Here is a 24,991-nt window from a genome sequence, read left to right on the forward strand (position 1 = left end):
GTGGGGACACTACCAGGAAAGCATTGTATGAAACATTAAGGTATCGTTGAGGGAAAGCAAGCAGGTTTATGTGATGGGAGAGGTTAGGGTAATGTTCAAAATTGTGTAATGCTTTTATAGGTATGATTTTTGTTGGGACACAATAAATTGAACACTAAAGTTTCCAATTACCATGAGTTTCAAGAAAGAAAGTTATCACCCTACCATTGACCATACAAGAGAATAGTTTGTAATTAACTGTAACACTTAAAAGGACAGTATGTTAGGTATACCTAACTAAAACTAATGTCTTGGTCTTCAAGAAACCCTACCTGAATCAATGAAATGTTTTTAATGGTCACCCTTTTGTTGCAACTGTTTTAGAGACTGTTAAATTTATTTTAGAGGCTGTTGTTTGTGGTGCCGTTGAATTGTATTGTGTTATACTGAGTAATGTCTCCTACACAGACTAACTGTTAACTATTGTTAGACTGTAGTAGTTTTAGCTAGGTGTACATAATAAAACGGGCTTTGCAACTTTGGCATTTGTTACGAGCAAGCCTACAACAGTCAAAATCAGTGCAATTTTGGGAGAGTTTTAAACATACACAACAGAATTCCAGGTAGTTCATTCAATTTCAAGGTCATTTTTATTTCCAGAAAAAAAATTAAGAAATTTACAAAAAATTAACATGTGTCTGTATTTGCACACAACATTCAAACCTCAACTTTGTGAATAACTTAACAAGGCATGTATTTGAAGCATATCAAAAGGTAGGCTATATGATGATATTTTTATAGGTACCTGCACGGTCTGTAGGTGTAGCCTCAGTTAGTGTTACCACATAATGTCTCATGAAGACTTGTGGGAGCTTCTGTAATTAAATATTGGAACCCCTGTGTATCACAAAGTAATGATATAATATGGAAAAAGACTTAGCCTTTGTAAATCACACATTTTATCTGTACAAGACACCCTTTATGGTTTTGTCTCATGGTTTTTGCTCCTTTCTAATTTCCATGTGATCACTTTATATATTGTTTTGTGTGATAATCTGATACTGTGGTGAGTCACAAACCAATTTGTGTCCTTGTTGTTAAAATAATGTGAAGGTACCGGCCTTGCTTGTAGACCAAAGCCTTCCATAACATATCCCTAATGCACTGGATGGCCTGTTTTTAAGTGGGCTAGGGTGTTAGCATTTTCCATTTGGCAAAAATCCCTACATTAAATACATAAAATAATATATCTTGGTATGAGGCAATAAATTAAACACAAGAAGAAAAAAAAAGCTTGTTTAAATCTAGGCTTAGCCTAGTCAAACTGTTTTCAAATGATTTGCTACATGTTCTAGTTTTTGCTATATTCACTCACACACCATTCAATAGGAGGCAACAAAATTGGTCATGTCACCTGTCCACACATATATAAAACCAGCTGGGTTTACAGCAGCAAACACACGGGAGCGTAATCAGTGTTAAAGATTGAGATCAATACACCTCCTTCTCAATACAAAAGTGACAGCTGTACCCTCTGGTATATTACTTGAGGATAGGAAGTGTACTCAATAAGTTATACCTATGTTACAGTAGAGGTGAGTGAGCTGCTGAAAGGGCGTGTGCATACACAATGATGACACATCTGTTAAATAATAATGTTCTACACACCTTAATATGAATGTAATATTAAGGGACATAAAAGTCAGTGTAGAGAGTCCATGTTTACACTTTTTTTCCAATGCTTTTCTGTTCTTCTCTGGGTTTTACAATGTAGTCTCTGTACATGTGAATACAGAACCCCTAAAAACAAAGAAAAAGAGGGATAAGTTACACAACGACCCTTACATCTACTTAAAATTATTCATCATTGACAAGTAGAAATGGTCGTAATGTTAACCAGCCGATAATCCACACCTATATGTTTTTAATGATGACAGTTTAAACAGCCCAAACCACTTGTAATAACCAGGATTTTAAAAAGCATCCCACTACAAAAAAACAGCAGTTTTTACACAAACTGAAACGATGCAATTCTGATCAAATCAGAAAATGATGATCCAGGCTACATACCAACAGTCATGGCGCCGACCACAAAGCCTTGGGCAGCTACACATGTGGATCAGGTGAACTGACATTTTTGTGTCTCCCCGACTTTTCATTTTCATCAGTCTGTACCCCACAATGGCAAAGAATCCAGCCATTCCTGCAAGGAGCAAAAAGACAGATCAATTTATACAGATGACTCATGAAAACAAAGTGAGTGTAACAACTTTTACAACAAAAATGAATTAACAGTAGGGTATACCTAAAGGTACTGTGTGAAACTATTTACATGTATAAATCGGTTTGTATTGCCAATGTGTGAATGGATTGTAACTTCTTTTTTTTTTTTTTTTAAAGTTATATTTTTGGGGGCATTTTTTCATTTTTTTTTTATTGACAGGACAGTGGATAGAGTCTTGGAAAGGGGGGAGAGAGAGAGTGGATGCGGAAAGGGCCACAGGCCGGATTCGAACCCGGGCCGCCGCGGTCAGGACCAAGCCTTGTTACATGGGCACCCGCTCTACCAATTGAGCTAACCAGGCGCCCGAATGGATTGTAATTTAACTTAAAAACTGAGACCTATAGTTGCCTATAACAGCCTGTGGACTGATCTGTAAAGGACTCGAGACGATTTTACCATGAAAATTGAAAGAAAGTCAATCAATCATTTTCTTAACGAATGCACAACCGAGGTCGGTGTAATTTGCGGAATGTGACATTTATGCGCGCTCCCGAGTGCCTTGCCTCACTTCAATTCCCCTACAGCGCCAACAGTCTCTAGCTCGTAGCAAATTACTGTCATCCATCGAGACTCCGGGGCTGATCTGGCAGGTAAATTGAATAGCTTGCCATTTGAAATTTACTTTATCAGCTAACGTTAGCTGAGCTACCTGCCTAACCATAGCTTGCATGCTTGTTAACGTTATTGCTAGCAAAATATGGCTATAGTTGGCTGGCTTGCCAACATGACCAGCTAATGTGATCCATGATACTAACTTGTGTATTATGTCAAACAGTGTTGATTTTAGCCAACAATAAATGATGTTAACGGTACACAAACCAAAGGTGTATAACTACAACAATACTAACAATTGCCATCTACTAGCCAAGAGCGATGCAAGGTAGGGGCGGCCATCTAGCTAACTTAACCCAAGCTAAACTAAGGTTAGCCAGCTAGCTGTAACTTAGCCATATGGCACGGATCTGGCATTGGTTGCGTTGTAACGTTTGCTGATGAAGTAATTTCCAAACGGCGAACTAGTTAGTATCATGGAGCTAATGTTCTAACCAAAATATAGGAACATTACAGTTTGTAACGATTTTTCTAAATATGATATATGATATATGATTGTAATATAATGTCAAGTCACTGTTTTGGCCAGTGCCCAGGAAGGCCAGCTCGTGCCTATGGAGTGTGAGCATGCGCTAGAATAACAGGATACTGACTGCAGTTCACTTAACGGCCACCGGTGTCATGAATAATTTTCTGAAAATTCCACATAGTACCTTTAACAGCATACGTTCAGACAAGATTATTGTTTGTTTTTTTAAAGTTATTAATGTCATACAAGTTAGCTTAGTTTCAATCGTTTTCATGATGTAACCTAGGGTACAAGATGTACTCACCCAATGGGACAAATGGATTCTCCTTTGCTTTTCGCATGAACTTAGACTCATTCTCCTCGTAAGAAGACATCTTGACTAAAATAGAGAAGGAAAGGAAAGTTAGGTATTAGTGTAACTTCTTAAGTTATTCCCACAAAACACAGCATATTAGCTCATTCAGTATAGAGTGGATCCATCCATTGTTACATCCATGTTAAATACTTCCCTGTAAACCTAAATTACAGTTGTGGATAAGCTTTAAGGTTTAGCCTACAAACTACAATACTGTTTAAATTCATACCCCCAAGCTGGTTTTTAACTCACTGATCAGATGTAATGTTAACACCACATGAAGTGCTCAGAGGTTACACATGAAGGGCAGGGGGGAGACACATCCTCTTATAGGCCTAAATAACTCTACTAGCATATTGTACGACACATACATACCAAGTAGACCAAGTTATACTCTTCTGAAGTGGTATTTTGATCAAAGAACACAACAGAAACAGCCCAGATAATTAAATAAAAACAACATGGAGAGCGAGGACTACAGCTTTAACATCAGATAAAACCTACACATTAAGCCACAGTAGGCTGAACTGAGTCTTACCTTGTTTAAGGAGTGTGTCGTTATTTGAATCGACTACAAAGAAATGATCCAGAGAGGTTTTTTGGAGTCTTTTTAGAGCCTCAGATAGTACCTACTGTATGGAGGAAGTAGTGAGCCGGCTACGTGATGTAACTCCCATCTCCACGCAGGTCTGACGTCAGCAGGTTATCATGTCATGTTCAGGTTGTATGAAAAAAAATAGTAAAGATAGGTTGCGTAATGGAAATGGCTGTTAAATTGTAAACTTCCATCTCCGTGACATTTTCTGTGTAAGGCTATGCATTATTCATGTTGGCTAAACACGACAGAACTGGCAATTTAACAAAATGTTCCCTGTAATCATTAGCGCCTGATTATATGATCAGGTTTAAAGTGCCAGAGATCGATTGTTGTAGTAAATCCGATGCGTCATGAACGCAGCATCAGTTGTACAATCCCCTTGCAAAGTCAAAGATAGTGAAACGAATGTGAGATCTTACTTCTGGCTCGATAGGCTACAGTGTAGTCTGCAGCCTTTCACGCTGTCAGCTCATCATTTCACATATCCTCATTACATTTACTGTCGGAGAAGCTAGAAAAACTAACAGTGTGAAACAACCCATCCGTTCTCTGTCTCTAAGTAATACCACGTTGGTTTACGCTTTTGTATGTTCTCTCCTGATTTACCGGTATTTAAACGAAGGCGGAGGTAGGTGGAAGTGATTCCTCTTGCTTCACGTGTTGATCTCTGGCATGATGTAACAGTGGGCTCATCTCATAGGGGCTCTTTTAATACATCCATGGTGGCTACACGTTTCTGCAACGTGCTGCATCCGGTCCAGAAGATTGTAACCAAAAACCCGATTACAATACTTTTAATAATAATCCGAGTGAATGGTCCACATTTTTAGGTTTATGACCCACTTTTAAATTACTATGAGTAATATATTTGGTAGTGATGGCGAGATGAAGCCTCATGAAGCTTTGAAGCTTTCCAGCAAATTGGTTCGGAAAAGGGTTCATTGCTCGAGGCTTCATGTGCTCACAAAACCACCTGGTGGTCAAAGAGTGTAAAACAGGCAGATATGATCTTAACCATGTGATAAGATAAGATAAGATATTCCTTTATTAGTCCAGCAGTGGGGACATTTGCAGTGTACAGCAGCAAAGGGGATAGTGCAAAAAACAAGATGCATCAGCTAACACAGTAAAAAAAGAGCTAAACACAGTGTAACAAAATATGAACCAAGTATAAAGATAGGAAGTGTAAAAATAGGAGCAGTATATACAGTATTGACAATAAACAGACTATTAACAAAATTGCACAAGTGGAAAATGATATTGCACAGTGAGAATTAAATGAAAATCCACCTGAAAATATCAGGTTATTGTCAGTTTGTCGTTTTTTGGTGTGTAAGTGTAAGTGCTCTACTGGGAGCAGTGCTGGTTGTGGTCTACTCGGACCACAGATCTGTGATATACTGTATTTTGCGCCAGTAAAGGCTGTTGGGAATAACTATAAACAATGAAAAAAAATCTATTACCATGTAATCAATTTATATATATATCATATATAATAAAAAGTCTATTTAGTAAGTATATTATGAGTATATAAGATACATGTATAATAAACTGTAATTTTTTGGGAGTAATGCATCTTATGTGTGTAAACCAATCCTTTGGTCAATAATTGTATTGTAGTGTAGTGTAATATAATATAATAATGGCAGGAGGGGTAATATTAGTGTTCTGTGTCACTTCTGGAAAGTGGCATTGGTTGAACCAGTGAAGATCTGAACCACTTCATGAACCAGTCACGTGGTATGGCCGGGCAGCGAGGCTTCGGATGTCATCAATGACGTCATTGGTCTAAAACGATACAAGCCTCGATACGCGCATCGCGGAGAACTTCCTGGATTACTCGACACACGCTTCGAAGCCTCGACACAGCACGTAACATCCCTAATATTTGGCATATAGTCCTATTAGTAAGTGATGGTTTTTATTATTATTGTAATAATAATGCATTGTAATGATAATATAATAGCAATACTACTACTACTAATAATAACAATTCTCATTATTATTATTATTATTATTATTAATCGTAATAATAACAATCATAATAACAATACAAATAGGAATAATAAGCAATAATAACAATAATAATAGTAATTATTTTCATTATTATTTTTATTATTATTACTATTATTGTTTGTATAATTTTTTATTATTATACTATCAAGGGCATATCCAGAAATATCTACAAATTATTGTAGCATCAGTCTGTCTGTGTATATGTTGATTTGTTTTTGTTAACACAAACTAAATAACAGTGGATGATCAAAAGAGCATTTGGAGTATCTTGCTCATGCATGTCATTTTAATGAAGAAACTGCTCTTTCTTAAATCTAACAACCTCTAATTCCTCTTGGAAATAGTTAAATAAACCACACAAGTGGTATACTAAGAACGTTTTGTTGACATTGAAATATTTGCTGAGCTAATAATGCAATAATACATATTGCACGATTCGCTGTTTTTCTTATCCCGTTTTTGTGAGAGCTTCTGCATTGTGTTCCTTCTTGAGAATGGAAATCAAAAACAGCTTCGAAGCCCTAATGAGCCTGTGCATTTCCTTTATGCAATTATGGAATATCAGGTCCGACTGATCATGCCCCAGGCCCTGATGTGCACCGTAGATCAAAATAGACGGATAAAGGAAACAACCATCACTTATCTTCCAGACAACCTTCTAACAACGTGATTGAATACACACATCTTTTTATTTAATTCTGTTATGTTGTATAGTGTTATGCAGTGTCATATCTCATACTGTGCTTTCTGCTGATCCAACCCATATGTTTCATATGTGTTTGCAGACCTGGAGAAGTAATATTGAAAATTATCAACTAATATTTGAATTCTAACTTTACACTTTGCCTTGTGCACAGACAAGGAAATGTCAGTGACATTTGTTTTAAAGGAAACTGCTTCAGTCATATTGCCCAGAGCCATGCAGTCATGTTGTAAATAAAGACAACATCTTCACCTGGTGGTGAATTCGCTAATCAGTAGTGAGGTGAGATGGCAACTGTTCAGTTTTCAACTTATTGTAAAGATGCCAAAGTGCCAAAATAGACTGCAAAATTAAGGTGATATCAAAATGAATCACTCAATTATCTTTACAGTAGGCTAATATCAATTTAGTCATACATATTTATATTTGCATATGAATGTCTGTGTGTGCTTCTAAGTTTATGGTCAAGGGGACTGACCTTTATTTGAAACCAGTGTATTTGGTGGCAGCCTTAGTGCTATAGCATATTCATCAGGTTATCCCTGCTAGGGGCCTATAGCCATTTTATGATGAACAAAAAGGCCTCTTTCATAAGCAACCTACAATTACATAAATAATACCAACTACATAAATAAAGGTAATAAAAAGTTTCTAAAACATGAATACAATTAAAGGGCACGCCTCTTTGTATGAGTTGTTAAATCAAATCCATACTTTATTATATATAATTAATTAATATTTACTATATATTCAAGCTTTTCATTCTTTTAAAAACATTTTAGTGTTTTAAATATCCACTGCATTATGTCCCCTAGTTGTGCGGTAGGAACACAACCAATGAGATGTTTTGAGAGTAATATAACACAAATTTAAAGAAACAGTTCATGCCTAAACGAAAATGTTAATAACTCATCTGAGCAGTTAAAACTCCACTGAAGTTATGTCTGAACACACACTCATTGTTAGGTTTAGCCTTCAAGAATGGACACTTTTATTTTCAATATAACTTAATATAACTCTCTTCTGCTTACAAATCACACTGGAGATCTACACCTCTAGCCTAACATTAGAGAGCTGTTTAACTCAATACAAACAGTAATTAAATATATCTTGTATGAGTAAAGCTAAGCCCTGTGATAGTCTGGCGACCTGTCCAGGGTGTATACCGCCTTCGCTCAATGTCAGTTGGGATCGGCTGCAGCCCCCCGCAACCCTGAATAGGATAAGCGGTAACAGATAATGGATAATGGATGGATAAATAAAACTAGGTTGTATGTTTCACACATAGACTGTATGGTTTCACAGTTGTACTGTTTACAGCCTGCTGCTGCAATTACATATACATTCCAGAAGGTGGTGCTACATGTCGACTACGTATTCGAGGAGCAACACACAGCAGACTTTAGAAATCAGATAACTCTTGACAATTTATGTTCAAATACATTTTGTGAAGATATTATCTTGCTTCTTTTTCTACTTTTCAAAAGATCAATATAAAAAAGTTAAAGTGGTGAATTCAGTACTGTAAATATTGCTCTAAAAGCACTTAATTTCATATCTCTTACTCCTTATTAAATCCAAATATTTTTCTTTATTTATTTTGTGTACAGTGCATTCATTTTTAATTTTTCAACCCTCAGCACATGATGGTTGATGTGGAGAAAAGCAAAATAAAGCAAAGATGCAGTTATCTCATTAATACTTAACATACATTTCTGTAACATGGTCATCATGTCCCTTTGTGTAACCCTAATATCAGACAGGGCAGATGTTATCTTCAGTAGCTTCTGTTCTGTCAATAAAGTTTCACTAGAAGGTCAAGGTCAGGTTTTATCAGGTACATCTTGTACACTGTAATCATAAACAAACATTTACAGACGTAGGCAAAGTTGTTGGTAACGTTCCGTTAAAGAGAGAAAAACCCACAATGGTCACTGAAATAACTTGAAACTGACAAAAGTAATAATAAATAAAAATTCACTGAAAATTAACTAATGAAAATCATTTTGAATTGTGGTTCAGCAGAATCATTTAAAAAAACAAACTAATGAAACTGGCCTATACAAAAATGATAAACAGAAAACGTAAACAAAATGTACAAAGTCCAACCAGCTATTCCACCAGCTATAATAAATAAGCAATTGCCACATTTAATCAACACAGTGAACTGTTGTCAGGATCAGGGCTATACTCCCAATCAGTTGGGTGTTGTGTGATCCATTTGATATCACAAAATCCAGATATATGTTAGAGAAATTCATGCAATTCATTCATTTCTTGCCGCTCTGATTGGAGGGCTGTACCTCCTACCCACTTTCAAGCCTTACTTTCTAATTAAAAATGAACTGTTATCATCCTTAAATACTGTATTGTGGGTTTATCCCAATACTCTTAAAACATTACACTATTTATTCAAGTTGGTGGTGGAGGACGTGGGTTATTGTGGTGATGTTGCTGCATCACAGCAATCATACAATATCACAAAATGGGTAAAAATATAATGTTATGCCATTGAGAAACAATTCTGAGAATAGATAATTTTCTCTCAAAAGAACTGAGCAGTCTATTATTAAAAAAAATATTTTTGTCCTTTTTAAAGAGTTGTGCTTTGCAAACCAAAATATGATATGATACGACATAAACACACTCATGTTCTCACATTTACTTCATGACATTATCAAATCTTGATATCTAACGAAGATCTGTTTGATTGAAATGTTGTACATTTAACTTGCTGGGCGCTTTTCAATAGTGTGCAGAACTTAAGTTTGACTCTCACACATTTTAGCCCATTAATACATTTCTAAAACTACTTTCCTAGCAAACATGGTGCAGGTGATGTGTCGCTGCGCTATGAGAATGCACTCTTTGTTAGTTGCACAAGCCACTTTGCAGTAGCTTCACATCTAGTAGATTATTTCCCCCCTTTTAACACACCTCTGTCATGTCAGAAATTGACACAGCTGTTATGTTACTTGGGTTGTGAACTTCTCTATCTTAAGTCGAACAACCTCTAATTTTGCCTGGAAATAGTTAAATAAACTACCTAAGTGGTATACTAAGAAGGTTTTGTTGATATAAAAATATTTGCTAAGCTAATTAATGCAATCATACATAATGCACGATTCACTGTACTTCTTGCAAATAATTATATCTAAGCCTGAGGTGACAGGGCCAGTTCTGCATTAACAACAGAAAAAGTAAACAAAATGTACAAAGTCCAACCAGCTATTCCAGCAGCTATAATAAATAAGTGATTGCCACATTTAACCAAGTCAATGAACTGCCGTCAGGGTCATCATTGTTTTCCTTATCAGAAAGTTTCACATGATGTTGACCTCTAGACACAAATTCCATTCCAGTGTCTTTACATTTTGTGTCAACAACTTCTTCTACAAATTAGGTAAAACAATTTATATTATAATGTGGCCTGTTCGTGGGCATTTTGAAAACCATGTGTTTATTCAGTTGACGCACAGCAAAAGTGTTGCTTCATGTTCTCTTCTGTTAAACGGTTTCACTGTTTAATGTTTTAATGGAAATGTATTTAGTAGGCAGCTCCTAGAATGCTGAAGCTGATCCCACAAGCAAAGGGAGGAGCAAAGGTCTGTATATCATGCAGGATGTGGACCTTAACACCAAATCTCTGTGTGGCTGTCAGAGGAATCAGTCATGGGAATTCTGCTGCCGATCCTTCTTGGCTTTCTTGCCGCTCTGATTGGAGGGCTGTACCTCCTCGGGGTGTTTAGACAGCGGCGACCAGGAGAACCCCCTCTGGATAAGGGGCTCATCCCTTGGCTTGGTCATGTTTTAGAGTTTCGCAGAAACACTCGTAAGTTCCTAGAGAGGATGAAGCAAAAGCATGGCGATGTGTTCACAGTACAGCTGGGAGGGTTTTACATCACCTTTATTCAGGACCCTCTGTCGTTTGGGTCACTTGTTAAGGAGAGCCGAGAAAAACTGGACTTCTACAAGTTTGTTGCGCATTTGGTGCGCAGGGTGTTTGGTTACACATCCGTAGAGGGGCATCAAAACATTCTCCAGATGTCCAGCAACAAGCACCTCAAGGGGGACGGCCTGGAGGTAATGACACAAGCCATGATGAGTAATTTGCAGACCCTCATGCTGCACAACATTGACTCGGCTGAAGACCAAAGAACTTGGATGGAGGACGGACTGTTTATGTACAGCTACAATATTGTTTTCAGGGCTGGCTACTTGTCTCTGTTTGGCAATGAGCCACATGAGTCAGAAGGGAGTGAGGAAAAAGCCAAAGAGAAAGACAGAGCTGAATCAGAAGCCTTATTTCACGAGTTTCGTAAATATGACCAACTCTTTCCCAAACTGGCTTATGGGGTCCTGCCACCAAGGGAGAGGCTGGAAGCAGACAGGCTATTGAGGTGCTTCTGGAACACTCTTTCAGTGCAGAAGATGAAGGTCAAGGATAACATCAGCCGATGGGTGTGGGACATCCAGCGGGCCAAAGAGGAGATGGGTATGAAGGAGTCAATGGTAGACAGGTACATGTTTGTGCTTCTTTGGGCCTCTCAGGCAACACAGGACCTTCTGCATTCTGGCTGCTCCTCTTCCTCATGAAACACCCAGAAGCCATGACAGCAGTGAAGTCAGAGGTCGATAAAGTTCTGAAGGAATTTAAGCAAGAAGTCAAACATGGTGGCCCTTTAATCAACCTGACCCGTGAAATGCTGATGAAAACACCGATCCTGGACAGCGCTGTAGAAGAGACCCTCCGACTCACCGCTGCACCTCTCCTCACAAGAGCAGTGCTTCAGGATATGACTTTCAAGATGGCTGATGGTCGTGAATACTTCATTCGCGAGGGTGACAGAGTGGCATTGTTTCCTTACATTGCCATTCAAGTCGACCCAGAGATCCACCCCGACCCACAGTCATTCAAATATGACCGCTTTCTCAATCCAGACGGGAGCAAGAAAACAGATTTTTACAAGGCAGGGAAGAAGGTGAAATATTACAACATGCCCTGGGGTGCTGGAGTCTCCATGTGTCCTGGGCGTTTCTTTGCCACCAACGAGCTCAAGCAGTTTCTTTTCCTCATGTTGGTTTATTTTGAGTTTGAGCTGAAGAATCCCGATGAGAAAATACCTGAAATTGACCTCAGGCGATGGGGCTTTGGATCCATGCAACCTGACAGAGACGTTCAGTTTCGATACAGACTCAGATATTAAATCATTTTAATTTTTCTGATAAAATGATTTGTGATTTTCTCTCTAAGCTTTTATTTGACAATTATGTAGGAAACAGATTACACAATGAAGTGTTTTGTGTTTTTACACCAATGATGTGATAAGCACCTTTCATGTTTTAATATTGTTGGATACAGTATAACTACATTGTAAACCATTTTCTAAATAAGAACTATGATTGATTCCCTCCAGGTGTACTATACACAAATGCACTACTATTTTCTATGTTTTGAACAGTTTATTATGAATATAACTCCTCTTTCTTCTGTTTGCTAATGAGAGAGCAGTTCAATCCAGTCAACAATAATTCAGTAATCTTTGAATAAACAAATACTGTTGGTTTAACAAAATATTGTAAATATGACTGCTTCTTTGCACAGCTGTTTTCCAGCATGATATCCTTTCCAGTGAAGCTACATATCCAATGACTCACTGTGAATTGTCAATGTCTAATAATTTATCAAGCAAGACCAAAAGTCTACATAACTAGTTACATCTCATGTCTATGGAGGGGTGAGAACAAAAAAAAGTTGAAAAATCTGAGATGCCTTGCTTTGTTAATATTTTAAATTAATTTGTTAGATTGTTGTATCCTTAGTTCACCTTTGTTGAACAAAAGCACCTCTCTGTTTGTGTAACCTTAATATCAGAGATGGCGGGTGTTATCTAGCTTCTCTCTAAGGTATGAGTGATATTTAATCTGCCAATCAAGACAAAAATCTGTGGTTTTTAGGTATGCCCATGACTGGAACATCACTGGACTGGTTTCACTAGATTAAGGTCATGGTTAGGTTTTAGGTTAGGCTTGTTCACATGATTATGCATTAATGCTTGTCTGTTTTTAGATTTGTTTTCAACCTGTAATAAAGCCTTTATTTGACCAAAATAACAAAAGATCACATTTTATGATGCCAGGGCCTATTCATTTAATTTTCCTTGACCAGATAAACCTATTACATTGTGGTCTCTGAACTTTGTTTTACAATGTAATTGCCCAGTAGCCCATGACTGGCACTCCGTTGTCTTAGCTGGTTAATGTATGACATTATATATCACCATTTCTTAAACTTAAACTTTCTTAGAATCATCATATAAAGACATGGACAAAATTGTTGGTACTCTTCCGTTAAAGAAAGAAAAACTCACAATGGTCACTGAAATAACTTGAAACTGACAAAAGTAATAATAAATTAAAGCTGCAAGCAGCGATGAACGGGCCCTCGCCCCTACTTGCGCGTCGGGGATGCTGGCGGGACGCCGACCGACGCGGCCGGGCACCGTGAAACCGAAACTCTGACGAGCGCCACGACGCCTGCCGCAAGGCTCTACGACAAACGGTTCATGAGTTATGAAAGGGGGCGGGGCTAATGTGTAGGGGGCGGGCATAACCTTCACCAATGAAACAGGCACTCTCTGCTGAGTTATATGACACTTCCCACAAGACTCTACGACAAACGGATCACGAGTTATGAAAGGGGGCGGGGCTAATGTGTAGGGGGCGGGCATAACCTTCACCAATGAAACAGGCACTCTCTGCTGAGTGATATGACACCTCCCACAAGACTCTACGACAAACGGTTCATGAGTTATGAAGGGGGCGGGGCTAACGTCTTGGGGCGGGGCTATGAGTATAATTTTTCATATACATGTCATCAGTACTGGACCACCATCATACCTGAGAGATTTGGGGCAGATCGGACTATGTACAGTTGAGTTACAATAACTGCCTGTTTCATGGCGAATGGCTGAAAATGGCCGCCACGCCACGGTCCGCTCGTTAAGTGAAAACTCACGATTTTAATAACTTTTCATCCTCAAGGTCTTAAGATGGTCCTGACCAAATTTCAAATCGATCTGATTAAATCTGTAGGAGGAGTTCGTTAAAGTACGCGGCCAATAAAACGCTAAAAGTGACATGAAATCCAATATGGCCGACTTCCGGGTGGGCGGAGCTAATGAAACCCAATGAGGAATATGTTTCAAATGATGAGTGGGATATGCATACCAAATTTCATGAATATCGGATCAACTTTGACAAAGTTAAAATTTCAATGCGTTAGGGGGCGCTATAGAGCCGGCTAAACACACTGAGCCTAATGGCTACACATTTACATAAAGTTCACAGGTGTCTATCATTTTGCCAAATTTCATGAGTTTTCGAGTACCTAAAGGTATGTTCAAAATCTAAAAGACATAAGGGGGCGCTAGAGAGCAAATATGCCACGCCCAAGCAAAATTTCACTACTAAAATAAAGTAATTACTAGTTTGGATATGCGTGTAAAGTTTCATAAATTTTTGTGCATCCTAAAGTCTTCAAATATGCGTTCGTAAATTCTAAAATCACGCAGGAAATCCAACATGGCTGACTTCCTGTTTGCCGAAAAAATCTCAAAATCATTTAATCCAGGTATGAGGGCGTGAGCAATGACATACTTGAATTTCGTGAAGATCGAAGAAACTTTCTCGAAAAACTGCGTACGTTAGGGGCGCTATGGAGCCCCCTGGAGAAACCCGAGCCCAGTCACTCCAGAACATTGAATTTCCCACCAGTTCTGACGCATACTCCACTTTTCGTGAGTTTTGGGGATGGCTAAGGTCGTCAAAAACGCGATATTCCAGCAGAAAAAGAATAATAATACCCAGAAAAACAATAGGTTCCTTGCACTTGTGCCAGGACACCGTTGGGTCCTGGCACTTTCGTGCTCGGGCCCTAATAAAAATTTAATGAAAATGAGATATTGCTTTTGAATTTTGGTTCAACGGAATCATTTTAAAAAACAAACTAATGAAACTGGCCTGGACAAAAATTATGGTACCCTTAACTTAATATTTTGTTGCACAACCTTTTGAGGCAATCACTGCAAACAAGCATTTTCTGTAACTCTCAATGAGACTTCTGCACCTGTCGACAGGTATGTTGGCCCACTCCTCGTGAGCAAACTGCTCCAGCTGTCTCAGGTTTGAAGGGTGCCTTCTCCAGACTGCATGTTTCAGCTCCTTCCACAGATGTTCAATAGGATTTAGATCAGGGCTCATAGAAGGCCACTTCAGAATAGTCCAATGTTTTGTTCTTAGCCATTCTTGGGTGTTTTTAGCTGTGTTTTGGGTCATTATCCTGTTTGAGGACCCATGACCTGCAACTGAGACGAAACTTTCTGACACTGGGCAGCACATTTCGCTCCAGAATGCCTTGATAGTCTTCAGATTTCATTTCACCCTGAATAGATTCAAGACACCCTGTGCCAGATGCAGCAAAGCAGCCCCAGAACATAACCTAGCCTCCTCCATGTTTCACATTAGGTACAGTGTTCTTTTCTTTGGATGCTTCATTTTTGCGTCTGTGAACATAGAGCTGATGTGACTTGCCAAAAAGCTCCAGTTTTGTCTCATCTGTCCAAAGGACATTCTCCCAGAAGCTTTGTGGTTTGTCAATATGCATTTTGGGAAATTCCAGTCTCACTTTTTTATGATTTGGTGTCCTCCTGGGTTGTCTTCCATTAAGTCCACTATGGCTCAAACAGCGACGGATGGTGTGATCTGACACTGATGTACCTTGACCTTGGAGTTCACCTCTAATCTCTTTGGAAGTTGTTCTGGGCTCTTTGGTTACCATTCGTATTATCCGTCTCTTCGATTTGTCATCAATTTTCCTCTTGCGGCCACGTCCAGGGAGGTTGGCTACAGTCCCGTGGACCTTAAACTTCTGAATAATATGAGCAGCTGTAGTCACAGGAACATCAAGCTGCTTGGAGATGGTCTTATAGCCTTTACCTTTAACATGAAGGTCTATAATGTTCTTTCTAATCTCCTGAGACAACTCTCTCCTTAGCTTTCTGTGGTCCATGTTCAGTGTGGTACACGCCATGATACCAAACAGCACAGTGACTACTTTTCACCCTTTAAATGGGCAGACTGACTGATTACAAGTTTGAAGACACCTGTGATGCTATTTACAGGACACACCTTAGTTTAATATGTCCCTATGGTCAAACTATTTTCAATCTTTTCTAGGGGTACCATCATTTTTGTCCAGGCCAGTTTCATTAGTTTGTTTTTTAAAATGATTCTGTTGAACCACAATTCAAAAGCAATATCTGATTTTCATTAGTTAATTTTCAGTAAATTTGTATTTATTATTACTTTTGTCAGTTTCAAGTTATTTCAGTGACCATTGTGGGTTTTTCTCTCTTTAACGGAAGGGTACCAACAACTTTGCCTACGTCTGTATACAAAGGTACATACATGGAATTTGACCTCTGCTTTTAACTCATCATAAGCATCGTGCTTTAACCACCAACCGTGTGGTTAAAGGACGACCCGCTCTACCCACTGAGCTACAGCCATCCCTGCATGTTGTTTCATACCTTACTTCCTCATTAGAAATGAACTGTTATCATCCTTAAATACTGTATTGTGGGTGTATCCCAATACTCTTAAAACGTTACACTATTTCCTCAAGTTGATGGTGGAGGACGTGGGTTATCGTGGTGATGTTGCTGCATCACAGCAATCATACAATATCACAAAATGGGTAAAAAATATAATGTTATGCAATTGAGTAACAATTCTGAGAATAGATATTTTTCTCTCAAAAGAACAGAGCAGTGTATTATTAAACAACTAGACTATAAGCCCACGACAGCACACACAGATAAAACAAAACACAGAGAAAGAGAGACAAAAAGGAAAAAAATTCTGTTCACTTGTTTACATAAAAGACAGGAAGATTACGCAGTGAATTCATTCTGGTACTAATGCATGCCATATGCACTTTCTACGTCATGTCCAGCATCTGACGAAAGTGGTAAGTGAAATTTAGAAAAACAATCCAATAGGTTGTTTTGTTGCGCCATCTCCTATTTAGCAGTTGTCCAATATTAGTCTCAGACTTTAACTGATACTGATACAATTACATTTTATGTTAATATACTATATACATTTTATACTGTTATTTTAATTCCTGTTTAGGTTTTGTCTAATTTGCTGCTGCATTAAAAAGGTTTACATTTGAATTGTAATTCCTGTTAATTTTGAAGATTTTTTACCAAGTTGTTGGTGTACGATTTATCATTTTAATGATAAAGACCAATTAAATAAATGTATGTATATGTATTTATTGGTCACATTTTGTTTTACAAAGGAAAGCAATGTTTAAGTCAAGTTTGATTTTGCCTTACACATAAATGAATCATCCCAGTCACTTCCAGCATACAGCTTATTAATTAAAGGTATCGGATCGGTACTCGGTATCGGCTGATACCCAAAGCCCAGGTATTGCTGTGGGGACTGAAAAAGAAGGATCGGTGCATCCCTAGTTAGGACTATGTTTGTAGAGTTGCATAGAGTGCAGTAGAATGGGTTTTCGGTTGCAAAAACACAGCTGCTTTGATGTGGGTCGAAACATTCACTGCTGTTTATTGCTGCGGATGGCATGCCCACACACACGGAAACCAACTCACGCACACATCTGGTACTAATGCATGCCATATGCTGTACTTCTACGTCATCTCCCGTATCTGATAACACATGGAGGAAACTTAAGAAAAACAAGCTAATGGGTTCCTTTTGCTTTGTTTAACCCTATTCAATTTAGCAGCTGTCCAATATTAGACCAAATTAATCTTAAAACATACAATAAGTGACCAGAAAAAACAAAAAACCTTGTGATAAGCCTGCAGTAAATACTACCTTTGGTAATCCTACCAACAAAATAATTACTACCTTACAATGAGTAATGTGAGACTGGGTCAGAGAGGTGTTTTTTAAACCCTATTGTCATTTTTGAAGATTATGTTTGTGGACTTGTATTTGATTACCTTATCTTAAAATGTGTGTCATATATTTTCACCTCCATTTGCAATAATAGTGGGACAACATATTACTAGATTGATGTTTGACTTCATGGGAAATTCTGAAATCAGTTTTGATTTCACTGCCTAAATATTCAATCTCTGGGACTTCAATTTGTTGGTATAAACACAAAGTCACTGTACAGTGGATCAGTTTTATGCTTGAAAACAAATTAGTACAGGTACCCTCTGTCAGGCAAAATTACAATTTTGAAAGGAAACATGTAAACCCCTTACTGTACATCAAATATCACTTTGAATTAAGTTAATTTTTTACCTAAAGACAGACATGCCATTACATCTCATGTATGTAACACACAGTTCCTCATGTGGGTTACTGATATGTCAGCAGCCGTGATCAGAGCCCATGATGGTGTCATGTTTAATCGCCATTCAGGGATTAAACATCGCCGGAGGAGGGTTTGATGGCAGCCCTCTTAGCTGCCATGCATGTGAGATGCTGTCAGCTTTTGTTACAGTATGTCATTCCAGTGATGTTTTTCGGAAACTTGACGTGCCTTTGAAAAATGACCCCGTTTTATCCGCCTTGCTCTCAAACTTGCAGCTAACTGCGCAATATATAGTTGCAGTTTTGTCCCAACTAACAACCACCCAACTAATCTCCTGTTTCCAGGATAATTGAAATGCTCGCTTTTGCTTCAGACCATAAACTGTCTTTACCTGCTGCCATATTCTTGCGAGAGCCGATCGGTACTGTAAATGTGCAACTCTCAACAGAGATAAGAATGATGGTCATTGTTTCAAGGGCGGTTACATATCTGGGGCAAGCTGACCTTGCCACAATCTGAAGTGTGATAAAGATAAAGTTGCCCTAACGCCCACAAAACAAATCAAAAGTGAGCATGGCTCACATATCCCCGCTCACTGTTTCACCCCTACTGATGTAGGGCCAAAGGTTTTGCCCTTTTGGAACTAATAATTAATTGATAAATTATGTAATGGCAATTTTCATATCTGCATTAAGGCAGTGTACCTTTAGATAATCTCAGGGCCTCACATGTTCAACTTTGTCACCATAAGACAGTGACTCGACGGTTTTGCCTTCTGTAACTGTAAACATCAGATTGCTGAAATACTTGTTATGTCTTGTAATGCTCTGTTGTCTGCTGTGTGCTGACGCATTGAAACACTTTCTATCCTTCTCTTCTTTGCACTTATCTATGTGTTATGCTTTAGTATAAATACTGACTACTCTTGTGTTCGGGGCTCACTTGCCACAGTCCACTCAGGTGGCTGTGCTCGTGAGTCCATCTGCAGATGCTTTTCTTATTAATATATGCTTTTTTATTAAATTTAATTGAAAGACAAGTTGTGACCTTGGTTTGTGTCTTGTTTTAACAGAAACTGCCACCACAGTTGTCAACTATTAATATTTTGATAATTGATTAATTGGTTTGAGTACTTTTTTCAGAAAATGAGGTCAAAATTCTCAGAATCACAGTTTTTGGCCAAAATTTCAAAAGATTTGGGCACCCTGGACTTCTAATCCCCAAAAGGCACAACTACACCACACTGTCAACCATCATACCAAATTTGAAGTTCCTAATTAAAATAGTTTCCGAGTTCTGCTCCGGAAACAAAAGTGTGACATGCGAACAGACGGAAGGACGGACGGAGGGACGGACACGCAGAGCGCTATATACCCCCGAGTATATTGTCGCGGGGGTATCATAATACGTCCTTTGTTTTGAACTATACAAAGCAGAGCGCAGATCCCTGTTTCTTGTCTTTCTGTCTCGCTGACACTCAGAGAGCAGATCAGAACCATTTGCAAATGCTTAATCAATAAAACTCTCAACATGATGATACAAATATGTATTGTGTTGGATTTCAATAATTTCATTTTCCAGTAGACACAGTGATCCTGTCGGGATAATGGTGAAACCTGAAAATTCAAGAATTTGCTAGAAATCCTCACTTGCTATTCTTTCACACGAGCCCAGTCTCTCGGGAAGTCGTATAAATACCCCGACATCACACGGACATCCTGCGTGTCATGAGGAAGCATTTCAGGCTTTTTGCGTGTCATTTGTACGCCATGCAACAAAACTATGATAACATCCGCAGCAACAAAACCACTTAGTTATGTTTAAGAAAAATGTCATGGTTGGACTTATAATAAGTATCTAATCTAATTAAAATGCTTTTTCGGGCAAATAAGCTGTTTACATAGTCTGTGTTGTTCCTTGTATGAATACACATGAATTATTATCACACAATACAAGCTGCTACTTTAATGTAGGTTTGCATGTAAGTTCAACTTCAACAGCACTACATTTCTGATACAAAAAGAGGACAAGAGGTCAAACAAAAAAGAATAAAAGATCGTCATGTTTTTTGGTATGCCATGGCGCATCAGGAAAAGGAGTTGTCATGCCTTATTTCCATCACTTGACAAAAAAACAACAAATAGCCCTCTGCAACCAGCTGAGGAAAAGCCTTCCACAAGCTTTCTCGGCCTTGAAAATAACCTTTGAAAATGGCAGCAAATAAAACATTCAGCACGTTTCAGAAGAAAGGTTTAAGTGGGAAATAAAACATGTAGAACATCCAGAAATGCACTGGAGGTTGACTAAGCCCCTGAAAAAATGATGTTGGAAATAATGTGGATAACCAGTGATAACTTTGGTAGTAATCTCACATGTCATGCAGGCACGCACACACACTTGTGCACACTCACACAAAGCTAAATCGGGAAAAACAAGGTTTTGGAGGTCCACAGCTACGTCACTGCTAATTTCTGGGTGAATGAATGGGGTTGTAGTAGGAGTCATGCTGAATTAAATAAATAAACAGTCAGTGGTCATGGCCATGGAGGCAGACGGGCTGGGGAACAATGGGCCTTTGGCAGGATGCTGGTCTCCTGAGTGTCCTGCCTGTACTTGGTGGTGAGGGGTTTTGAAGAAAAATGACCCATTGTCTCTCTCATCCTGCTTCTGAGCCTGAGCAGTGAAACGATGCCTCTGGATGCCCGCCCAGGATGACCTACCATGAAGAATAGAATAAGCTCCTGCTTTATCCGCATGGACAGGTAGGTAGAGCCTTCATTATCCTTTTTTTCACTGTGGTGTTGTGGATTATGCTGCTCATAGTAAGCAGCTGTTGGCTTTATATGCATAAGGCTTGATTTTTTTTTACCGGCATTTGAATTCAACTGGAGAAATAGAAGTTGGTGCAACTTGAAGTGGCAGAAAATAAGTAGGTTTGCTTGTTACATTTTTGCCTAAACATGATCTAAGCATTTTTTATTCAATCTTAATTAATAGAGAGTGTTTAAAAAGTTGTGCTTAACACCATGCTGAGAGGTTTAGTTTTAATGCCGTTGTCTCACATGGTGTTGTTGTCTCACTTGGTGTTGGTGTCTCACTTGGTGTTGGTGTTTTGTATATCATCGTTGGACATTGAGAAATAATAAGAACATGAGGGTCAAATCGATTTTTTTAACCTTCTTTTAACCTTTATCTTTGCTCCCTCTTTTTCGCGGTAGCCAAGATAGCACACCAAGGTTACAAAGTTACAAAGGTTATAAAAATAAAGCATGTCAAAAACAGACCAGGGACAATTCAAAATAGAGCATGTTACAAACAGACAAGGGACAACACATACATAATACAAATCCAGTTTAGGAATAGCAATTTCATTCTTCAGTTACACAGTTTTCTATCACATCTTTGAACCCTCCCAGTCTGAATAATATCCTATGACCAGGGTGCAAAATAGGAGAAAACTGTCCAAGTTCTGAGTAAATGCTGAGTTCCTAAGAACCGCCATCTACTAAAGTGGAAATCATACCAGCTGTTGATGAGTGATATGAGATCACACAGATATGAAGGGAGTTTACCCGGTATGTCTTAATGAAGGCCAGGAAACCAGATCATAAAGTACGCAGTGATACGTACAGGACAATGAGTCGGATATAAAATGTAGAGAACCGTGGAAGTGTAGAGGAGGCAGCATGCAAAATATATATAGACTATATAATATGTGTTTCTAGTCAACCATCAAATAGTAACAATAAAATTTGAATGGTACTGTTTCTATAAAGCAAAAAAATATATATTAAGTAGGAGTATTTCAAATCAAAAACACAAAAATAACCTACTCCAGTGGCACAGAGATGCGAGCATGTTTAACAGGAAAGCAGTCGTCAAAGCCTGAAACAATGAGACCATATAACAACCCTTCCTGTTTATAGCCTCCACATGAACTGTTATAGTTGTTGGTATTTTTACACTCCTCAGCTATCATTAGATTAGATGCATTAAACCTGCAGTAGGCAGAATATTTTTGGCATCATTGGGCAAAAATTCCGTAATAACCTTTCAGCATATTGTAATTTAAGTGTTCTGAGAGAAAACTAGACTTCTACACCTCCTCATGGCTCTGTTTTCAGGCTTTAAAAAATCTACCTTGTCATCCACCCATGACGGGAGACTTTGGCCAATCACGGGTCATTTCAGAGAGAGAGCGTTCCTATTAAGCGCTCCTATTGGCTGTGCTACGGCTGGTGGGCGGTGCTTGGTATTTCCTCAACTGTTCTCAACATGGCTGACGGGTCACAAACTTTCTCATTTTACAGCTAAACAGTGCACTACAAGATGTTTCTGAAAACGTTTGAGGGAAGAAATAGGCATTACAGTAACATAATATTGATTCATATTTGATCAGTGCTGCCTAGTTTGACCGTTTGATCGGAGTTCGTGAGTGATTGACAGCTGCTCAGCGACGGCAAGGCTCCAGCTCGGCTCTGATAAGTTGTTTTCCTCCGGTCTGTGAAATCTTGCAGATGCCATTAGGAGCACCGGAGGACACAGAGGCACAATATTTTTTTCAGATGACCTATCTCATGCACTACTGTCAGGATATAGTGATATAAAAATAACTTTTTTAAAATCACATTTGCTCCATTTCTACCCGTTTTAAATGCCTTAAAATACTGTAACTCAAACTTAAAGTCTGTGAAGGATTCAGCTGTGATGTTTGTGTCATGAGGACCTGATGCATGTTTGTTTTCCACCTGATGTTACTCTGGTACATTGCTCCCAGTATCAGGAATCTCATGTCTGAACAGTGAAAACAGTCTACCACAGGTCATTGACATCAGAGACTTCTAAAGTCAGACAAATGAATGTTTTCCAGGAGTCTGTCTTCATTGAATACATGAATGCCATCTAGTGGATAAAAGCGTGCAGATAAGCTACATACTAATGTAGTCTTTCAATTATATCTATTCAATAGCATGTGTTCTTTTTATATTAAATGAATGCCGACAATATTTCCTTTATTACACATTATTACATAATCATTCATCTTGAAGGTCAGTCTTTTGCTGTTGCTTATGTTAGCCAATGCCTTTTGCTCAGCAGATTGCATTTTCTTATCACTGAGCTGTATAGCTGAGCTGTCACGTCAGTTGATCTGAGCTTTTGTTGCGTAAGTGTACGCAAGAGAGAGAGGGTATATCTGCTGTTATCAGTGCGATCCTGCAGCGGTGCTACAAGGAGTTCACTGAGTTAGAGAAGGGCAACGGCATTAAGGCATCTGGAAGGAAGGAGCTGCAATAAACATATCTCTGGTAGTCCAAATGACCCTGTCTAGGTCTGCTGCTCCTTTGGGCTTGCCCCAGATCAGCCCATGACATGGCCAGTTAAGACAAGATAATGTCAGAGATTAACGCCCTCCAGCTCTGCAAGCAAAACGCTGTTATTTTGTTTATTTGGATGGGTAGTTGTGTGTTGGATTTCACTGCCCTGATGGAAAACTTCATCAGCAAGTGAAAAATAATGACAGGGAATAAGACAATTAAGAAATACGTACATCTTGTGACCTGAATATTATTTTATTGATTCACTTGAGGGTTCAATTGTCTTGTCAAATATATGACCCTGGTTTTGAATACACATTATCATCAGTCTTGTTTTCATTTTTTTTTTCTATTTTTAATGTGAGAGACCCACTATGGTCCGTGAGCTGTCAAGCAAATCTAATATCAGGAGGGCATGTAAACATACAAATTTTTTTTGCTCCATTGGATCCAATGTCTGAATGAAAATACTCAGTGATAATAATGTTTGAGAAAAAAATCTGTGTGTTTACATGCCCTACTGATTATTAGATTTGCTTGACATCCCTCGGACCATAGTGGGTTTTCAACTGAGCTGCAATTTAGCTTGTCAGCAAGATAACCAAACATGATATGGCCCCACTGCATCTATAGCCTACAGTCAATCATGTACCAGTCTTTACAACTTTTCTATGGAAAACTGGCGCACTGATGAAAACGGGCAAAAAGTCAGCTCATATCAGATTGTTAATTATGACGGGAATGTCTGATGGGTGAGGCAACACATTATTACTTCCTGCTCATAAGAGGTCAGGTCTCTTCTTAATCTTTACTACCAGAATGATTGTAGTACGTCAGCGCAGTAATAAATGGAACCTCCTTCTGGGACAGGAAACGAACCTGAAAAAAACCGGAATATAATATTCAGAACTATGTTTTTATTAGTGTATTATCACCTGATAATAAGAATCGTTGTGTTTTCCGTAGCTTAGAATGAGCCCTTCATATCTATTTAGGGAGCGGGTTCTCTTCACAGAGTTCTCCATGTTGCTTCACCATGTTTCTACAGTAGCCAAGAATGGACAAACCAAAACACTGGTTCTAGAGAGACCCTTTCGTGTTTTTACGTTACCTGAAGGCCACCGTAGTTCTCCGACACGCTTGTGAAACTGCGGTAACGAGAGTTCGCAGAGTGCAAATCCGTGGTACCGCCAGCCGCCATCAGACATCCTTTGCTCCTAAAGTAGTGTTGTTATGGTAAGGATGGCCTCTGAGCGATGCTTACAACGCAGCTCATGTTACCGCAGTCTTGGAAT

At 38.7% G+C, this 24,991-nt stretch overlaps 2 pseudogenes; one reads left to right on the plus strand and one right to left on the minus strand.

The window, feature by feature from the left end:
* Positions 1-1,701: 1,701 nt before the first annotated feature.
* Positions 1,702-4,538, minus strand: LOC119499071 (annotated as a pseudogene).
* A 6,109-nt stretch (positions 4,539-10,647) lies between these two features.
* Positions 10,648-13,130, plus strand: LOC119498609 (annotated as a pseudogene).
* Positions 13,131-24,991: the final 11,861 nt, after the last annotated feature.

The sequence above is a fragment of the Sebastes umbrosus genome, chromosome 12 (genome assembly GCF_015220745.1).
Source record: "Sebastes umbrosus isolate fSebUmb1 chromosome 12, fSebUmb1.pri, whole genome shotgun sequence".
In the NCBI taxonomy this organism is placed as follows: domain Eukaryota; kingdom Metazoa; phylum Chordata; class Actinopteri; order Perciformes; family Sebastidae; genus Sebastes; species Sebastes umbrosus.